General features: G+C 43.5%; 1 protein-coding gene and 1 pseudogene across 4 annotated transcripts in view; one reads left to right on the forward strand and one right to left on the reverse strand.

Annotated features, from left to right (window-relative positions):
* SCHIP1 (schwannomin interacting protein 1) overlaps nt 1-19456 on the reverse strand; it is a 126902-nt gene that overhangs the window by 32478 nt on the left and 74968 nt on the right. The window lies entirely within an intron of this gene.
* LOC132012688 (5S ribosomal RNA) lies at nt 13838-13956 on the forward strand (annotated as a pseudogene).

Below are 19456 nucleotides of genomic sequence, written 5' to 3' on the forward strand. Positions count from 1 at the left end.
TTGGGAACTACCCTCTTAAAACAAAAGGAAAATATGGACAATGGATAGCTGCTTGCAAAAAGCAAAAGCGCAACTGAGGAATAGTGGCTCATCACTGTGCGACAGAAAGCCTATTCAAGACCAAGAGGAGAGTAAAAATGTACTTAGACATTCATCATTGTTCAGTCATAGACAGTGAATTTTTGTCCATGCCTGTTGCCTAATTCCCTGCCACCCTTTGGGCCTGGGCAGACAAGACTCACAATGGTTTCTGAGGGCCCCATGTGAACCACCATCTCAGAACGCAGACCTCTGAACACTTTCAGACCCTACATGCCAATGCTCAGCCCTTCCCACTGTGCCACTGCTCTGCTGCCTTTCCCCCAGCTTGATAAGAACAAAGAGGGGTGTTTGGTAAAAGAAAAAGCAAAATGTTCTGCTTGAGTCGATATTGTCCCTCTCCAAATGTGGTATGTCCCCAAGTTCTTTCCACACTTTCTTCAGGACGGGGCGGTGCCTGTCCCTTACACATGGATCCCATTTCTAAGTCCACTCCTCTGGCCTTGCCTATTGTCTCCGGTCTCTGAAGCAGGGGGGAGGGGGAGTGGGGGGGTACCTAGACTTTTCCCATGCTAACCTGCACATAAATTTGTAAATGGAAGACTGGGTGTAACCTGGGCATTTCTAAAATATATTTGACACACTGTATTTTTGTGGGGGTAGCTGTGGGCCACCAGGCCCCTCAGGAACACGCTTTGGGAAATAACATCCTAGACCTAACCCAGCTGGTGCTCAGGACACTGCAAACAGCTGCTTCCTTCTGCCTCCTGCACAGATGATGAAACCCACGTAGCCGGAAAGGGCCTGATGAAAAGGAAGGAGTTCCTGAAACTCTCCGAAGGAAGAAGACGTTTGAAGAAGTTCGGTCTCGAAAATCAGAGGACCCGACTGATGCGAACAGCACAGCAGTCTGTGGGCATAAAGGCAAATGGGAGCTTGGGAGCCTCGATGATCCGGCCGGGATGCATTCAGCTGTGGGGCTCAGAGAAAGAAAACTGCTGCCCCCAAATTTCTTGTCTTCCATCTTCTCCCCGGATTGATCTCCTCCTCCTCCTCCCCGGTTCCACTTGTTTCTTTTATTTATTTATTTATTTATTTTTAAAGATTTTATTTATTTATTTGACAGAGAGAGATCACAGTAGGAGAGAGGAAGGGAAGAGATCACAGAGAGAGGAAGGGAAGCAGGCCCCCTGCTGAGCAGAGAGCCCGATGTGGGACTCGATCCCAGGACCCTGAGATCATGACCTGAGCCGAAGGCAGCGGCTTAACCACCTGAGCCACCCAGGCGCCCCTCCACTTGTTTCTTATTCTTACTTGTTCACCAGGGGAGCAGAAATAATCTTTTATTATTGGATGTGCCTTTTTTTTTTTTTTTTTTTTTTAAAGAAAGAGAGCACACAAATGGGAAGGAGGGACAGAGAGAGAGAGAAGCAGACTCCCTGCTAAGCAGAGAGCCTGTTTCAGGGCTTGACCCCAGGACACTGAGATCATGACCTGAGCTGAAGGCAGAAGCTTTAACCCACTGAGCCACCCAGGCGCCCCTGGATGTGCTTGTTTGGTAATGCTAACCTTCTCAGCACTCAATTCACTTCTAATTCTGGAAGATCCCTTCTGGCATCCTCCTATCTGCACTGCTCATCTGCTGCCTGGTCAGAACTTCTCACACTTCGGGGTGCATGTGAATTACCGTCAAGAAAAAATTCCCAAGAATAGGGGTGGGGGCTGCATTATTCCAGAAGCTGATGAATACCCTGGTCCCCCGTGGCCCATAAAGAAAGCCAGGAGGTTGCTAGAACACCAGTATGCCACACGGAGAACTGCAGAGGTGGGCACACGTACACAGTGGCCCTCTCTCTGTCACAAATATCTTGAAACTGGTAGTTCTCAAACTTGATTATGCATGAGAATCAGCTGGAGGGCTTGTAAAGACACAAACTATTTTTCTCATTCAGAAGGTCTGGGGTGCAGCTGAGAAAACACATTTTTTAACATGTTCCCAGATGCTGCTGATGCTGCTGGTTCAGATACTTTGAGAACCCTGGCTGTAAGCAATTGGACAGATCAAGTAGCTAGATGGAACAGAGTGGGTTTTTTCTAACTGCGTGCACGTCCATGTTTCATGTTTGTGCGGATGGACAGACTCTGGATCCAGATGGATTTCATCTGCAGCCGCCTGGCCTTGCCAAGGCCTTGCCAGGATGCCTGTTTTGAAGCAATTAATACACCCCTCGCTTCAGTGCAATCTATTGCCTAGTGATATCGGCATCATCACCATTAGCAGCATCCACCAGGGAACGCGAATGGGATTCTGGAGCTCCCTGCGGAAAAGCGCTCTTCCTTTAGGAAAATAGAAGCCACTCTTCTTTCTCCCCTCAGCTCGTAAGGAAGACAGCTTTACTCTGACGTTTATAGGGAGCATTTGAATGCGGAGGAGTCAGAGACTTTTAAACATTGGGAACCAGAAGTATCGAACTTCAACATTCTTTAGGCAAATTAATTTTCTTAAAAACAAAACAAAAAACAAAAAGAAAACCCAAGTATACTGATACTAGCTATTTGCCTACTGAAACAACCATGGGTTTGCTGAAAGATCAAAATATGAAAACATCATTCTAGACGAAGACAAACTGTACACTTTAGGATGTCAAGTTCACAAATTTACTGTGCAGGGTTTTTCAAGTTTTTGCATCTTATTTTATCCCTTGGGAAAAACTTTGCAATTATTAGTGGAAACAGAGGTTAAATAACCTGGTATCTTTCCACTGTATCACTGAATGGACACTTTCTGGACGTTTTCTTTTCATCTGTATTTCTGATATTTTCCATTTCAGACACTAATCAGTCCAGAAAGGTTTCCTGAAATGCTGTTGAAACCTCTCATCTTTGTATCCCTGCGCTGATCTGCCTAAACAAGTCCTCTGGACTAGATGTCAGGCTAGGCTGTTGGGCCATATTGAGGCCTGGGTTCTGCTTGCTCAGCATCAAGACTCCTGGGAGAGCTGGCCCTGGAGACCTGAAGTCCAGGATAGATACCCAAGGGGAACGCTGTAGGGCGCAGGGTCTTCTGACGCCTATTTCCTAGAACTGCCGGACATTAAGAGTGTGGCGATGCTGGTCCAGAGCATAAAGATCTTTGCTGATGATTAGTTGACCCTGAGGATGGTTTTGCCTATTGACTGCATTCCTTCTCCTGCTATAGAGAGGTGACAGAAACAGAAGCCCGTGGACACAAGGGCTGTTGTGCAGAGTCCCAAACAGTCCCTGAATACTCTTACTGTTAAGGACCAGAGCAAAGGTACCTAACACCTAGGGCTGAGGTTTAGTAGCCAATTACCGGCCAAATGGAAACTCAGGTGAAGGTAACCCGAGCCCCAGGTGCAATCTGCAAAGTTGAGTAGGTAGTAGAAGTGTTTCAACATAAACCCTGAGGGGATACGGTTGGAAACTAAAGTTTTCCTCCCCTGTGAGTGGCGTATTCCAAACAGGAACTGCTGGGAGCATCTTGTTTTTTGTTTTTTTAAGACTTAAGTCATTTATCTGAGAGAGAGAGAGAGAGCACATGTGCACGCGAGTAGGAGGAGAGGCCGAAGGAGAAACAGGCTTCCTGCTGAGCAGGGAGCCCTATGTGGGGCTCGATCCCAGGCCCCTGGGATCATAACCTGAGCCCAAGGCAGATGCTTAACCTACTGAGCCACCCCAGGAGCCCCTGCTGGGAGTATCTTGAGCTCTTTTTGGTTCTCACATGATGGGCTACTGAGACTACTTTTTAACACAGGGCAGTATTGCCTGGGAACTCTTTCTAGCAGATGACATTTTAGAAGTCTCTAAAACCACCACTGTCATTCAGTATCACACTGAAAACACAACAGTTCAAAACACCCACTGCATGGTTATGAAACAGCCCAACCTTCATCACCTTCCAGGAAGCTGATGTCCTCAATTTCCCATGTCGGGTGGACTTAGGATCTGGGAGAATCGGTCCCAGGCATGACCAGAAAGGAGGCAGGGAGTTCAGGGGACTTGGGGTCAAGAAGACCCAAGTGAACATCCTAACTCTGACGCTTATGGAAGCAAATTATAGAAACACTTTAAGCCTCAGTTTCTTTTTCTGAAAGAAGGGACAGTAATACTTACCGTACAGGTTGTTATAAGGAGTAAATGAAGTACTATACAGGAAGGACCTGGCACAGTGCCCGGCCCAGAGAGAAACTTATTCAACAATAGCTGTTGTTAACATTAAAGGGTAGGGATGGGGTAAGCTGGTGAAAAGAGTGCAGAAATGGATAAAAGAGAGGCAGAACTGTCCAGAACCGGCAAATCTATGAAGACAGAAAGTAGGTTAATGGTTGTGAGGGAGGAGGGGAACTAGGAGTAACTGCTAATGGGCACAGGGTTTCTTTTTGGAGGTGACGAAAATGTTCTAGAGGGTGCCTGGGTGCCTCAGTTGGTTAAGCGACTGCCTTTGGCTCAGGTCATGATCCCGGAGTCCTGGGATCAAGTCCCGCATCAGGCTCCCAGCTCCACGGGGAGTCTGCTTCTCCCTCTGACCTTCTCCCTTCTCATGCTCTCTCTCTCTCTCTCTCAAATGGATAAATAAAATCTTCTGGATTTTAAAAATGTTCTGGAATTAGCAGTAGTTTGCATAACCTTAGAAGTCTACTAAAAACCAACAAAATGTACACTATGGAATTGTGAATTTTGTGGCACATGAAATACATCTCAAAAAAATACCCCTCTCCCCCACAGGTAACTCACACGCTACATATCTGGAAAATCTAGTTACTTGAAACAACCCATTCCTGACCAGGCTGGCTAACAGAGGTGTGCCAGCAGGGGGATACGATGGAAGAACCCTGAACTAGGAGCCAGGAGGCTTCATATTTATAGCATCTGAGACCAACCAGACCGATTCCTCCCTTGAAAGAAAGGGAGACCGTGGCCCACAAAGCTGAAAAGATTGTCCCCAGGTGGCCGAGGTGAGGCTAGGCTCCAGGGTTCAGTAACTCAACAGAGTTCCTCAAGCGTATTCAGCCCTTACAGGCAGGAAGACGTGAGGGTTAATGGAGGTCGACGGCTGCTTTTCCTCAGTAATTGTGTGGGGAGGGCAGAGCTCTTGTCTGGAATGGCAGCTGGCATTCTGTGTTCCTGTTTATTGCAGTTTATCTCAAGCAGTCATTTCCATTCACCTTTTAAAAAAAACATGAGGCGCAGCTGTGGCTTCACTTTAAATATTGTTCCTTCCAGCCTTTTAATTTTTTCACGGGCTCCTCCCTAATCTTTCACCATAATTGGATGCACAACACTAGAGACAGCACCTCGGAGAAACAAAGCGAGCAAGCCGGCTTTTCCATCTTCTGACCACACACAGCTGTCCGGCAGCTCCTTCCCCTGCAAGGAGCAGCCTGGGAACAGATCTGCGTCCTGTGTTTGCTCTGCTCTGGGACCAAGTGGCAGCCAGCCTTCTGCAGGATTCTATGTTAAATTCTCCTCATTTCCTCTCTCGGTTTCCCTCAGTGTAAGGTGGATCTTGCTGGGGTCCTGAAACATCAGAGGAGGCGTGTTTTCCCAGGTCCACTCTGGATCCGAACGTTCTTCTGGGCAGCGTCAATCCCATGTCAGTTTATTGGTTGGTGGGTCTCCCCACATGGATGGTAAGCTCCTCGAGGCAAAGCCTGGTCTCCCTTCTGCGAGCCTGGCCCCATGCACAAAGCCAGGATCATGGAGGGTCTCTCAGGAATGATGGCTGAGGAATCAGGACATGGGTCCCATGCTGTATGCCACCGTGGTCCTGAGGACAATCAGCTTTGTGGGTCTTTACCGGAAGGTTAGAGGTTGCTCAGAGCAAAGCAGGACAATAATGGATTGAACATACACACCTGAGATTCGGCCACAGTGCGGGCTTTCCTCCCTATATACTAAGATCTGTTTTACTACTATGACTGAAAAACCGGAGGTCCTTAATGAAACATCTCTCTTACCATCAGGACCTTCCCCCAAGGAATAGGAACAGATGTATATTCTTCTCCTTCCTTCGCTGAGGTGGAATCTAATTTTAGTCATCGGAAAGTGACCTTTCCCCCAAAGGCTGTTTGCCTGACTTTAAAACAACCTTGTAAAATAATCCCTAGACACATGTGGCATTTATTAGTGTGACTGGTATAGGAAATTATATCGTACCTAGCTAGGCAGGGGCAAACCAATCTTCCGACTGATTTTGACAACTGATCTCAAAGTGACAGGAGGTGAAAGAAGAAATTATTAAAAATTTTATATTTATAAACATTTTATTTTACAAATATCTATTTGTGTATAGGTTTTATGTACACAAAATATATATTTACAGTAGTGTATACGTATAATTAATGAATAGGATAGAGATATATATCAGAGGTCTGGGTTCAAAAACATTTTACTGATGGATCCAAGGTCAAAAAAGCCTGCAGACCACTACTTTATGGCATTTAATTGAATTTTCTACATAGTCAACTGAACAGCAAAAACATTAGAGAGAAAAATGTAGATAAGATGTGAATTAGGAAAAGTGATTTTTTTAATATTAGGTTCTCTAATTCTTTTTATTTTAAAGAAAGCACATGTTGCCCTGATTCACCAGAAGTTCATGATGAAATTAACAGTTTTTTTTAAAGCATAATGAAGCTTTCAGAATAACCAACACATACATGAGTTTGAAAGTCCTTGGCTTAGGAAAAGTAGTTAAAAAGCTGAAATGACAAGAGAACGGGTCTCATGTTTAGAAAAATATGGACTGATCTGTGTATCCTACACATCTAGTAGGTTTCATCCTACACATCTAGTAGGTTTCATCTCGTGGTCCTTTGCACTCCCCTGTTAGATACTATTTCTCCTGAAATCACAGGTGGCATTCTCCTGCCTTAGCTAGATAAGTCACTACACAATGCGGCTCTGTTTTGTTGCCAGTGATGTTTTATAGCAGCTTGAGCCTCACATGTTTGTCATTTTGGTCAGTGCTATATCAGGTTGCCGGCATATCATCGCTTGCTCATTCCAGGCATGTGGGCTCTCTCAGTTTCCAAGGAGGGAAAAACGACAGTGGCCATTACTGGCAGTAAAAAGTCATTACTGTCATTACTGCAGTAGCCACGGGATGTCTTTCATTTTTCCTAAGTGCAAACTGACCTATGCTTTTCTACCTGAGAAACGGTTTGAGTGTGACCCGTCTTTTGGCACTGGAAACAATGCGGGCTGAGAACTGTGCACTTGTCTTCAGGGCCGGGTAAGTGACCCACTCTGATGGCTGAGTGTCCTATGCCTCTTTTGCATATGTGCTTCTGGCAGGAGGGGACAGCTGAGAGGTGTCAGCACACTTATCACCTTGGGCCCTCGTTCCCTTCTTGGGGAGTGCAAGGGAAGAAAAATGTGTAGGGCAACATGGCAGGTTATTTAAACCTCTTTTACACATGTAAGTTTTGGGTTCTGGAGAAACGAGCACCAACTATTGTGAACGGCTCTAAGAGATAAAGTACATACTTAAAACATCCCCTGCACGCAAACACAACTTAGTGCATAAGATACAGAATGCCATATGTTACGTTATTATACTTAAACTATCATGATAGAACTTTCTATATCTTATTCTGGGAGAAAAATGTTAATGACATATTTGATCAAACTGAAAATTGAGCAGCTAGTTTTACTGCTCAAGGAGGTGGTGTTACCAAGTATTTACCTCTGAAGGAAAAGAGGTCTTATCTTCCAGGTTGATGACGGAAGGACCCTTCCTCTTCACACTGTGACGTGTTGTGACCTACACTTGACTTGTGGAAAATAATAAGGGGGAAAGGATGTAGTGTGGTTTAGCCTTCTGTGGACAGACAAGCATATACTTGTAGTTTAATTTTATGACCTCACCCATATAACTAAAGCTATTTTTACTTGGGCCTGTTATTTCCGACAATTACCAAATAAAACATTCCAAAAATATATTTACTGTCTTTCAAAAGAAAAGGCTAGTAAAGTTTTAGCAGAGACTACATCAATTTTTCAAAACCCCACCCTTCTCTTGGTAAAACTATATTTTCCAGTTAAAAGAAGTCACTTAAAAGACAAATTAAACATTATAGTAATTATTTACTGTGGGTAAACTGTCAACATACTTCAAAAAATTTTAAAAATCCTTCTTTTACATAAAAAGACTGCCTAGCAACTAAATGCATGATAAGAGTTTTTTCAACTCCAGAATAACAACATGTATATTCCAGTTACTGTTGTAACCTATCAATGAATACAAGCTGGGAAAAGCAGAAAGAAGAGCCCTCCCAACTCAATGCCTCTACTTCTGTGCATTTAGCTTTCCTGAATATACTATGGCAATGGCTACTGCGTGTGGAATTTGGCCACTCCTCAAGGGTGTTCTTTCTCCCAGTTAGAAAAATGGTCCGATTGTTTACAAACAAAAGAGCTCCCCCGCCTTACCTTTTTATAATTCCCCTCCATATCCAATGGGGATTCTTGACCGATGATGTCATCCATTCCATCACTGTCCAAATTCATCCTTTAACTCTTGAGAATGTCACTTAAGTGATAACCTCCCATGAATTCTGCTAGGCTGCTGTGCCAACTGCCCAGTACCCTGGTTACTGCTCATGCTGACGTGGAGAGCCAGCTAAGAGCCTGTGCCTGGTGGTTGTGCATATCCTTGCCCCTGCTCTGGCCCAGGGACACCGCCCTGCCCGGCCTCCCTGCTCTGTCCCGAGCTCTGGCACAGGGGCAGCTGCTGTTTCTGAGGTTTGCTCTGCCTCGACAATGTGTTGAATGTCCAGCCTTCCCACCGTCTACTCTCCCCTTCCCCTGAGGGATCCCGCCTAGATCCCTCTCTACAGCACCTTTCCTCTTCCTCTCAGTCAAGGGAAAGCGGATTCAACGCCCCCACTCCTCAGTTCAGGGCTGAGTGTGGATTGGAGCCCTGCGAGGAAACCAGCCACCTTATTCTGACCCAGGGTAGTGTGAAGGATAAAAATAGACGCAAAACCCAGCCTCGCAGACTTCAGTAGTGACTTAAAAGCCGGGTATCCCATGACAAAATGAAAACAATATAATTTAAAGGCTAACCTGAAGACACATGTTTGCTCCCCACTCCCGTTTGTCCTATAACCAATCATTTTAAAATCAGATGTGAAAATCTCATCTTCTGGTAGTGGCCCAGCACAAAGATAAAATGTATTTCCAACTCAGAGAAGGAGCTCTCTGCTTCAGGATCAGCGCTTTGTTCTATCCATATAGGCAAGAGAAAAAGATCCATCAACTTTTCTTTAAAATCCAGTCAGTGGGGGGAAAAAAGCTCCAGCCACTGGCGGGCTTTTTCACAAAAGAGAACGCTTCCTTTCTGCTGCTCTCTTTACCCTTTCCCATGGCTTTTGGTTTTTTACTGGCTTTACATACAGAGAAGGAAAAGGCCCACAGCTGGAGGATGTTTTCTCGTAACCGACAAACAGAAGTGCAAACAAGAGCACACACTCATCATTATTAAATTACTACGACCATAAGCTAAAGATACAAACCCTATTTATTTTTGAAAAATGTTACTGTTTGCAGGAGAAAACCGGCCAAAGAAGAATTCAAAGGCCAAGCCCCCATTTAACAAACCATCTTATACCTGACATGCTTGGACAGAAAGCAGCAAATGTCCTACTCAATACATTTTCCAATAGGAATTCCTGACCAAGCTCAGTGCTGTTAAGGCCAGAGCTCTAAAGTAAAAATGCCGTTCAAGATGGCCTTGACATGCTCACATTCAGTTGTCTCTTTCTCTCCGTGAGTTAAGAAACAAAACAAAACAAAAAAGCATCTCAATTTGTGGAAGGCTTGTGGCATAAATGTGTCTTTATGCAGTTTACTGCGGTCCTCTGTCGATAAGGCAAATACCTTCCTGCGCAGTCCCTGACTCAAATCCAAATCCTGCCTTTCGCCCACCCTCATCTCCCAGCTCTGTTCCCGAGAGAATTGGGCGATGACAAGTTGTAATCACAGAAGCCAGACTTGCATCTGGGCGGGGCTTCTTTCCAGCAGAGATCTCCCTCAACTTACTCTCCTCCAGACCCCCACACCCTCACTCTACACAAGGGTCCTACTACGTGCACGCACGACACCTTCCAGGCCTGGGAGGCAACGCTGGCCACCAAGAGTGGCTCCACCGTGGATGTTCCCATCATGGAAGAATTTTTCAAAGCTAAGGCTTTGGGTCAAAATGTTTTACTTTTTTACTATCAAATTCTGCCCAAGGAGGTTAGTGAAAGTGAAGGAAGCAGCATCTTATTATCTGACATATGTTAACATAGTAACGATAGCCGCCCTTTGCGGAGTGGTCGCTGTGGGCCATGCACTTCACAGGTGCCTCTTAACTTATGTCTTTAGTCCTCATGGTAACCCTTTGGAGTAAATATTATTATCAACTGCATGGTGAGGTTCGGGAACTTGCCCAAGGCGAGGCAGCAGGCCAGTGGTCAGGCCAGAACTGAGACCTGTGGCCTCCACTGCTGAGGCTCACAATCTACACGCGCAAGGTAGACCACCACCCACTGGTTGCCTCAGTAAGAAACAGCTGCACACAATACAATAATCGAGCCTAGCTCTTATACATCAGGGCTTAGTACAGAGAGAATTCAGGCAGCACACAGAATCTCATGGACGGGAACGCACATATGGAACACCCAGCATCGATCACCGCTATCCCCTGATGATTAGGCTTCAAGAAATGAAATAAAACCTCTTTCACTGATGGTCATGACCTAACATGCTGGAGAGTGAATTTTCTTTTCTCGTCAGCCACGGTGTTTTTAGTGCCCTGTGGCTTCTTTCCAACAGCTGTTATGGTTGCAAGCTTCTTCTCTAAAGGGGCAGGGATTTTGGCTTATCCGTCTTGCTTTCCCCACAGCATCTAGACAATGCCTTACACACGTTAGGTGGACAGTGAAGGCTGTTGAATAAAGACATGAAGAGAGGAGAAATGTACATGTTGCCTAGAATGTTGCCTCTAAATGCTCCACAGTAGGAAACATTAATAGTTGATATTAGTGCTTTTCAACTGAACTCTTCTGTGGAAATCATGTATGTTCAGAAGGTAAAAAATGGGTCTGGATGGGTTGAAGGGGAGGAGCTTCCACAATTTTCAGGAATTTCAATCTCTTACCTAGTTAGCATCCTACTCCACCTATCTATTTATGATCAAGACTTAACATGGATAAAATCATAAACATCTAGATATTTACAAGACTGAGTAAAATACTCAAAACTATAAGCCTAATTGCTAACACCTTTTTACTTTAATTTTAACTGGGTGGGTTTACATATATAGTTAAAATGACTGAACTCTCACTATTAACTATATATATTCAAATTAATATATATACACTAATAATATATTGACCACATACATACATATATATGTATACACACATACACTATTAATATATCATCTCTTGGAGAAGGGCACCTCAAAATCCAAGATGGAAATTTCCCAGCAACAAGGATTAATACTAAGGAAGTACTAAAGACCATTCCTTTCCTCTAACCCCAGTGCCTTTTATTGTCATAAGTGGTTCTCTAATAAGTACTACAAAGAGACAAGTGATAGAACATCTCCCCAAAAGACAGATGTAAGAGCTTGTAGGGGGAGGGCGGTGCCCAGTGGAGAATTTCCTTTGTTCCTCCCCCTAAAGGAGTGCTCAGCACATAAACAGGTTCATAGCTTAGACCCTTTCCAGAAGGAGCTATACCACTGTATATACCTCAAGTATATATTGTCTATATCTCGAGTGGTATATATGTGTATATATATATATCTCAAGTGGTATATACCACTTGAGATATATAATATCTCAAGATGGCACAAGGGGACTGATCTCTGATGTTTTCAAGAGTTTTGTTATTCAAAGTGTGTCCTTCTGACCACATTTGTATTACTTGGACTTTACTGGAAATGCAAGCCCTCAGGCCCCACCCTAGACTTACTGAATCAGAAATTTCATTTTTAAGAGAGTCTAAGAATTTTGAATACTCCTTACAGTTCAGAAGCACAGCTTTAGACCTTGGGAAAAAATTCATTATAAGTTATTATCCTTCTATTTTGGATCATACTGCCAGGCATGGCAGCAAGACCCTGACTTTACCTCCTTGGGATCAATGCTGTAATTGATTTCACTTCCAAGAGGTCCAAATGAGTAGAGAAAAGGGGAAAACAAACAAAAGACCCCCTCGGAAGACTTGAGCTCAGTATAATGTTTGGTGGTTTTGCAGTAACTACGCAAACAAAGGAAGAACAACTCTTCATGTCCTTCCTATAGATAATTTGCTCTGGTTCTTTCCTCCACTGCTGACCTCTCTAAAATGAACTACGCGACATAGCACGGGCCCAGATGCTACCACTGCCCTTTGGAAAATGTACACATAGCCCCTCACAGTCCCTGAGCTTGACAGGGCCTCTTCTTCCCCCTGCCCTGAAATTTAGGGACTAGAACGGAGCTTCAGTTTCCCGTCAAGACCATAATCTGAACCATGAGACGCACTGGTCATGTGAGCTAATGCTTTTAAAATGATCATTACCGGCCAGTGGTGAAAATGATCGACTCTGAAAACACTGACTGCATTACTGGGAAATCACTTATGCATTGTCAAAAGATGTTCCTGTTCATAGATGGAAACTGTAGTTCATCCTGATTAACCCTTCAGCAGTTCACTCCTTCCCTTCAGGCTTAACATTCAAATTCCATGCGCTATACAAACTGATGGCTGACTTATGATCTCTTTCTAAATACACCATTTTTTTTTCTGTGCAAAGTTTACCTAAATTTGCTTTGCTTTTCCATTTAGGTAGCTAGATAACCTATTAAAGCATGCCGGCAATTTAATTAATTAATTTAATTAACTATAGAGAGAGAGCACATGTGCAAACGGGAGGAGGGGCAGAGGGAGAGGGAGAACCTCTAGCCGACTTTCCACTGAGTGTGGAGTCCAACCTGGGGCTCAGTCTCATGACTATGAGATCACGACCTGAGCCAAAATCAAAAGTGAGATGCTGAACAGACTGAGCCACCCAGGTGCCCACACGGGCAATTTTTCCCCCAACAGGAAATTTTTTTTTTTTTAAGATTTTATTTGTTTATTTGTCAGAGAGAGAGGGAGAGAGCAAGCACAGGCGGACAGAATGGCAGGCAGAGGCAGAGGGAGAAGCAGGCTCCCCACCAAGCAAGGAGCCCGATGCGGGACTCGATCCCAGGACGCTGGGATCATGACCTGAGCCAAAGGCAACTGCTTAACCAACTGAGCCACCTAGGCGTCCCATCAACAGGAAATTTTTAAATAGACTTTCTGGTGCAGGCTAAACAAATTAAAATAATGGCACTGGGAGAGTAGGGTGTAGGACGTGGAAGTGTTGGCAATAGGCATGTTTACCAGTACCAGATGTTTACCCGTATCAAAAAGATTGAGGACCCCAGACGTAAATCTTCTTGCCCAGCCCGATACCTGAGGATAAGAAACACAACTGCAGTCACTTTGATGGATGCAGCACCGCTTCCAAGTGGGACTGGTTCTAAGGCCCTCAGTACGTTTCTCTGTGTTCCTAGCACTCTTGCCCCATTAATGGGCACTTACATCAACTGCCACAACCTCTTTGATGTTTGCTTCTGAATTCAAGTACTTTTGTCCAAGTACTTACTATTTCAGGAAGCTTGGTCATTCCTGATGCTTCTATATACTGCACAGGGAGTAGCATCAAGATTTCAAATTTTCCCTTAGTGTAGAGGACATAAATAAATAATGGGTCTACGGCCACAACACCCTGAATGCACCTGATCTCATCTGATCTCAGAAGAGAAGCAGGGTCGGACTTGGTTGGTACCTGGATGGGAGACTACTTGGGAATACTGGATGCTGTAGGCTTGGGGTACCTGGGTGGCTCCATGAGTTGGGCTTCTGCCTTCAGCTCAGGTCATGGTCCCAGTGTCCTGGGATCGAGCCCCACATTTGGTTCCTTGCTCACTGGGGAGTATGCTTCTCCCTCTCCCTCTGTGTGTTTTCTCTCTCTCTCTCTCTTAAATAAATAAATAAATAAATCACAAAAAAATAAATAATAGGATATGACTCACTTGGGATATGTCTCTCTTAATGTTGAGCGTCTGCATGTGAAATTGTGATTAGTTACCCAAGATTGTGTGTGTGTATGTGTGTGTATGCATGTGAATATGGGGTCTCTACTCTCCAGAAATCATCCATGCACTGGTCTTTACCATAGAGATATTCCTATTTCCTTCCCGTCCCTCATTGTACCCCCTTTTTAAGAGTAAATACCAGATCTTCATCTTGAAAATGTGTTGCATATTTATTTCTTAAAATTACTTGATGTCTGAATCATGATGTTTGAAGCCCCCAGTGCTACTTTAAATAGGAATGATGTGTTGTACTAAATTTCTATTTCAGATCAGGCTCATAATGAAACCCTATTGAAATGATTTTTTTGTTTTTTCATCTGCACCCTTACCACTGTTTTCCTTGTGTGGTAAAACATATAAATTAGATTTTCAGATATCTTGGCTAAAAACAAGTGCAGATGAATTTACATCCAGAATTATTTTCTTAATTAAATTAAGGTGATATATATGTTACCTCCTCCTCAGAAAAATACAATTATACATCAACCAGGGAAAATAATGAAGATGAAGTACTCCTCAACACTACTGCCTATAGGAAACATTTTTTTCAATTAAAAAAAAATCTATAGACTAAAACAGAACGTTGTTTCATTGAACTTTTATTTAAAATCCTGTATGGTGCTCAGGTGTCTCAGTTAGTTAAGTGTCTGCCTTTGGCTCAGGTCATGATCCCAGGGTCCTGGAATAGAGCCCCACATCAGGCTCCTTCCTCAGTGAACAGCCCACTTCTCCCTCTCCCTCTGCCTGCCACTCCCCCTGTTTGTGAGCTCTCTCGTTCAAATAAATAAATAAAATCTTTAAAAAAAAAAAAAGCTTGGATCAAATAGAGCACTGTGCTTTCAAATTCCCTTTTCTATTAGGTCAATACATTTTTCTTCCTGGCTATGGATGAAACCAGGCTTAAACTGGGCAGAATCTTAAATGAACTCAAATTTGATATCTTGTTTTCTCATTCACAGGAAGAAGGGATTGGGAAATGAACTCTCACTTGGCAAGTTTAGTAGTTTCTCCAGCAAGAATTTAAAAAATATCTTGATGTACTACTTAAATTTATATACTCCCTCTTTTATCTTCTGTGCTGGGTATGACAGTTCAGTTGCACTGAAATGTTTCACCCAAGAAAAACTGCATGTTTCAGAAGGAAGTAAAACTACTTCTCTGCACGGTAAAAAGATTCATTGAAATTTTGCAAAATCTCATACATTAAGAAAGGCAGCTTGGGGATGAGCAACTGCCTCAACCAACCACAGGTATTTTGAAAAGTACTTGGGGATAGTCCACGAAGTTCACCTTGGGAAAATTCTCTGGGTAAAGGAGAAATAGGTACACAGGTATGTTCTTTTTTTAAAAAAATATTTTATTTTAATTAATTTATTTGACAGAGAGAGACACGGAGGGAGAGGGAACACGAGCAGGAGGAGGGGGTGAGGGAGAAGCAGACTCTCACTGAGCAGGGAGCCTGATGCGGGACTCGATTCCAGGACCCTGGGATCATGACCTGAGCTGAAGGCAAATGCTTAACCAACTGGGCTACCCAGGCACCCCAGAGGTATGTTCTTAATGCATTGTGTCTGGGAAGGTTGGGATGTCTGTCTCATTTTTTTTTTTTTTTAAATTCTTTGCACTACATCCCCGTTTCTGGCACATGGGATGTTTGAACTGCTGGCAACTGTCTGAGAGGTCCACGAGCCAGATACAAGAAGTGCTGTGGTCAACTTCACCACTTCACCCTGTTACACAGATCTGAGGTTCCCTCTAGGGTTATAATGGGCAATCCTGATCCTGGGGACTCAGAACAGCACCCAATGTAGAAAATCCAATTCAATCCAACAGCCACTTATTGAACACGCACTCCACGTAGGGAAGAAAAAGAAGGTCCTTCTTTTCAAGAAGCCTGTTGTCTGATGGGGGAGACAGACTCGTGTCACGAGTTGTAAATGGGTTCTGCTGGAAACAAAACCAAAGTGCACCAAGAAGGAGAAATTGTGAGTGTGGGAAGAAAAGGGAAGGTTTCTCGAAGAAGGTGGCATGGGAGCCTTAAAAGCTGCATCACCCTGCAATAAGGGAGAAGCAGGTGGTGTGTGGGCGGGAGCCCTTCTAGGCTCAGGTACCACAGCAAAGCAAAGGCCTGATGGCAGTATGGGGGCAGGAGCGTAGGGAGTAGAGGGATGAGTGTTTCTGCCCGGGGTTCAGATCAGAGTTAGCTCTTGAATGCCACGCAGAGGGGTCGGGATTATAGCCTGAGGAAAATGGGGGGAACATTAAAGATTTCTACTGTGCTTCCTCAAGACCAGGTGTGTGTTCAGAGAAGCGTCTCTTTATGTCCCCAAGGGAGGAAAGAGATGAGAGTCATTCACATGCCATTTTCCTTTTTTTTTTTTTTCTCTTTCAAGTCTCCATTCCCACAGTAGCTAAGAATGTGAGGGTGTGATCTATATCTGAGGTCATAGGGGAACTTAAGTGATGGAAAGAAAGGGATGAAAGCATGTCATTGTTTTTATATACACACTAACCCCAAAAACGAACTGCAGGGAAAGAGGAAAAAATATTTGGGAGCTTTTAAGCAAAATGGACCCTTTGACCCAAACTTGTGCTTTCAAGTTAACAATATTTCAAAGCTTGCTCTCAGAGACCATTTAGAAGAATCTGGCCTCTTGAAGGCTGCCAGGTCTGAAGCTGTGGGCAAGGTTCTTTCCTGAAGAGACTGGCTTCCTCCCAAGACTGGAAAACGGAGGTCGATAGCTCTATCTTTTAACATGGCTACAACTAAAAATGACAACACATGCCTCAGTAACCTCTCAGCTAATGTAAATCCTGTGAGGGAGAAGTACATGAAGATGTTGACAACGTGAGAACTGTTCAAAACGAAACAACTATAAAAAATCCTGCCTGAATTCTCTCGGAGCATCCCTCCTTGGGTTAACTTGTTCAAAGCCCTGTGCATCCAAACACTTCAAGCAGGGGTTTTAAAGTCCTCGGTAGCGATAAAACTCTCTTTCTCAAAATTATCATCTACTTGGAAGGGGAATAAATCAATTATACATCCATACTGTGGCAACATGTGATTGGGAAATGAAGCAATGGAAGGGTTTCCCCGGTTGCTTTTACAATCTTCCCTGAGCCCCTCATGTGATCAGAGAAGGCAGCTCTTAATTCATGGTAACTGACTTATTCCTGCAGAAAGGTAGCCTCTGGCAGGAACAAGGCCAGGATGTTAAATAGGGAAAATCCCATTTCATAGATGAGAAAACTAACAAGAAACAAAGGGATATTCTGGCCCGCAGACACTGAGAATAGTGCAGGCTAATGGTGTACGTGTCCTGCGTGGGTGGGGAGGCAGGACAGAGTAAGACTGAAAGTCATCCCAGTGATCAAAATGTAAGAAACCACGATGCCATAGTATGTTTACAATGCCGTTTTTTCTTAGTCACTTTTATACATAGTAGGCCTATCCATCCGTATTACCCAAGGGTTTGTCCTAAGCTCTGGGAAAGCAGATGGATATACATATAAACATCCCTGCCCTCATGGAGCTTACAGGCGAGGGAGACAGAAAAGAGACGAATATGTAAAACATGTCTCTGAGAGATGGTGATGAATGCCAGGTATAAAAGCAAATTAGGGAAGTGTCATGGAGACCCTGGGCTAGAAACGGGGAGTTGGAAATTGACATAGTTAAGTCCCGAGAAGGCCTTCCCAAGAAGGTGACATTTCAGCAAAGACCTGAAGGAAGTGAGAGACTTACTGACAGGAAAAATACAGGATGCCAAGTTGAATGTGAATTTCAGAAAAACAGAGAATGATTTTTTAGTATAAATTTACTTGAAACACTGCAGATTATTTGCTAATCTGGCAGCCTTACATGGGAGTACCTGGGGGAAGCATACAACAGCAGAAAGGACAGCAAGTTCAAGGTCAGGCTGGCACAGTGGGACGGGAGTGAAAGGAAAGAGGAATGTGGAAAGTCGCAGAGGCATCAGGGGCAAGTTGATGCAAGGCCCTTGGGGTCGGGGGCCTTATTCTGAGGAGAATTTTGAGACGAGTGGCATGTTTTGACTTAGGGATTTTTTTTTTTTTTAAGATTTTATTTATTTATTTGACAGACAGAGATCACAATTAGGCAGAGAGGCAGGCAGAGAGAGAGGAGGAAGCAGGCTCCCTGCTGAGCAGAGAGCCCAATGTGGGACTCGACCCCAGGACCCTGAGATCATGACCTGAGCCGAAGGCAGCGGCTTAACCCACTGAGCCACCCAGATGCCCCTTGACTTAGGTTTTAATAGACCATTCTGGATACTGTGTTGAAAATTAGACTACAGTAGGGGGAGGGGGAGAGTTAGAGCAGGACCAGTTAGGAGGCTATTATGCTCTGATGATGATGGTGATGATGGTGATGATGATACTAATAATAATATATGCCTAAGCATAGGCACCTAAATGAGCATACAATTTTGAGGAATATTCCCTAGAATTCCATTCATGGACTCTCCATTAAGAAACCTTGGTATACATTTATGGAAGGAATAAATAAAGAAATTCTACTTACTAAAAATGCTACCTTAAGGAATCTGCTTTAATCACTGCATTTTCATCCTTAAAAACAAATAAATAAGCTTCCATTCAAAAAATGGGCAAGTTTCTGAAAAACATCCTACTGTTGAAATAACCAGTGATGATGACATCAAACCAAGGACTTAGAGAAAATGCCTTTTCTGAATCCAAACATGTGTGGTGCCAGGTGGGTTCTAAACCTAAGTTTTCTAAGCAGATTAAGACTTGGCTTCACAGCTAATGTTTTTACTGATTTATGAATAAAGGGAGGGTGTTTCAAACATACACACGAAGGTAGTTCTACTCTAAAACCTCAGGGACCTACAGAATCGATTGACCATTATTATCTGCCTAATACACTTAATTTTACTGTGAAAATAAGCAATAAATATTTCAAAACTATTAAACACACAATGACAGTGTTATATGTTGTAGTTCATGTAAAATAAAATCAATTTGTCCCCTTTCAGAAGCAGTTGGCTAACAAAATCCCTTTTCCTCAGATAAGATTGCTGATCTCTGACCAATTTTTGACCTATAAGACCAGTGATTTCATGACCAACTTAATGAAGAGGTACAGGGAATAATCTTATACTAGTTTGCCTTTCAAAAGTTAAGTTCTATAGCTTCTCTGAAAAGAGAGAAAATAATGAATTTAATTTTATAGTAATTTAGTCCTCTGG

The sequence above is a fragment of the Mustela nigripes genome, chromosome 2, assembly GCF_022355385.1.
Source record: "Mustela nigripes isolate SB6536 chromosome 2, MUSNIG.SB6536, whole genome shotgun sequence".
Classification (NCBI taxonomy): domain Eukaryota; kingdom Metazoa; phylum Chordata; class Mammalia; order Carnivora; family Mustelidae; genus Mustela; species Mustela nigripes.